This window comes from Otolemur garnettii, unplaced genomic scaffold (genome assembly GCF_000181295.1).
Source record: "Otolemur garnettii isolate 467f Iridium unplaced genomic scaffold, OtoGar3 scaffold00162, whole genome shotgun sequence".
Classification (NCBI taxonomy): domain Eukaryota; kingdom Metazoa; phylum Chordata; class Mammalia; order Primates; family Galagidae; genus Otolemur; species Otolemur garnettii.
Window position 1 is genome coordinate 1,903,283 of NW_003852557.1, and position 2,259 is coordinate 1,905,541.

A 2,259-nucleotide genomic window follows, 5' to 3' on the forward strand; every position below is an offset into this window, starting at 1 on the left:
ACAGCATATGGTGACCTGTTCATTTGTGTATTGTTAAATGTTTCTTAGAGGTAGTTAGAAAATGGATTGGTTATTACTGGCAATGCAAATATTATAAAGATTACATCTAATCCCTAGAGGTTTTTTTTTTTTTGTTTGTTTGTTTGTTTGCAGTTTTTGGCCGGGGTTGGGTTCAAACCCGCCTCCTCTGGCATATGGGACCGGCACCCTATTCCTTTGAGCCACAGACGCTGCCCTAATCCCTAGAGTTTAGGCACCTACTGTCTTTGCTTTGGAGGGTTTTTTGTTGTTGCTGTTGTTTTTTGTTTGTTTGTTTGTTTGTTTGTTTAAGAGATGATATTTTGTTGCCCAGATGGACTCAAACTCCTGAGCTCAAGGAATCCTCCTACCTCAATAGGCAAGTGCCACCACATTAAGCCTGGATTTTAGTTTTTGTTTTCTTGATGTAATGCCAGTGTGTGTCATGTTCGTCTTATTACGGATGACACTTCCTCTAGCTTACCATCTTATTTCATCTTCAGCACTCCAGCTCATGCTCTACAAGTTGTATTTGATCTGTATCTCGTTTGGCCAGGAATCTTCTCATTTGCCTACAGACAATAGAGAATTGGTCTAATTTGTTGTATTCTGTAATGATGTTACCACTGGGCTATGCATATGACCAAATAACCATTGAGTTTCCACAGTATTTATGGAAAGATGAATGGTCAAAGTTTTCACAGCATATTATCAGTAACTAATTGAGATCACAGACCAATCATCATCTCTTTGGGGCTGGTGGAATTTTATGTTTAAAATTCATGTCTTACAAAGGTTGCATTTAGCTAGGCTGACCGTATCACACATTGCCCAAACTAGAATAATTTTAAGAGTATTGTTGAGTGTCATCAGAATTTACACCAAGAAGAGATGCCAAAAAATAAACGCTGTTACATGAAAACTAAATATCTGGTCACATTAATTATAGCTCACAAATTCTAGAGTTTTGTTATTTTTTACTTTGTATACTTTTAGTATTTGTTTTATTGTAATTAAGCATACTGATTGTAATCACGGAGTCCTGTGTACTAATCCCATCTCTGCAACTTGCTATCTCTGTGACCCTGGGCAATTATTTTTTTCCTCCTTGAGTCTCTATTTCTTTTACTTATTAGGAAAAAAATAATAGTTATAACAATTATACAATTAAATTGGAAATATGAAAATAAACCTAAGATGACTGGCATGTAGTAAGTATGAGAGTTATAAGTTACTACTGCTACTTTGTTACTACTGTGACTGATAATAATTATTTTCTCTTTGATTGGGCAGTGAGTATAATTGGCTTTTATATTTCACCATTAGCTGAACGTATTACCTAATTTGCTCTACGTGTCACAATTTCGTACACTGATTTGAAACAGTTCCAGCTATTAGCAAAACGTTTATTTGCTTCAATTCAAGACAATTTGTCCAGCCATTTGTTTTTCTATCCAAATCATATATTGTAACATTATCTTGTGGTCACCACTGTTTATCCCCAGCCTTGAAAGTTTATCTCCTTTCATTGTTATTATTATTTTTGTTTGCTTGGTTTTGATTTTTAAGAATAAATTTTATTTGGATATTTAAAGTGTATCACACAATATTATGAGAGATCTATAGATATAAACACACATACAGTAAAATGGTTATAGTAATGAAATAGATTATCATAGCAGTTATTTTACATAATTAAAAATATTTTTCCTTTTGTGTCAAGAGAAGATATAATCTACTCATTTGGCAAAAATCTTGAAGGAAATGCACTTTTTTTTTGAGACAGTCTCGAGCTGTCACCCTTGGTAGGGTGCTGTGGCATCACAGTTCACAGCAACCTTCAACTCTTGGGCTTAAGCGATTCTCTTGCCTCAGCCTCCCAAGTAGCTGGGACTACAGATGCCCACCACAACACTTGGCTATTTTTGGTGGTAATTGTCATTGTTTTGGCAGCCCTGGCTGGATTTGAACCTGCCAGCTCTGGTGTATGTGGCTGGCACCTTAGCCACTTAAGCTATAGGCGCTGAGCCCAAATGCACTGTTCTTAACCCTGGTCCTCAATGTTGCACATTGGATCTTTAGACTTGTTTATCCTACTTATCTGCTACATTTTATCCTTTGCCCTGCATCTTTCCTTTTCCTAGCCCCTCCCACACACACAGATACACATCCTGACCCTGGTGAGTATTACTTTCTTCTCCATCTCTGTATATTTGACCTTTTGAGATCATGAAACACTTT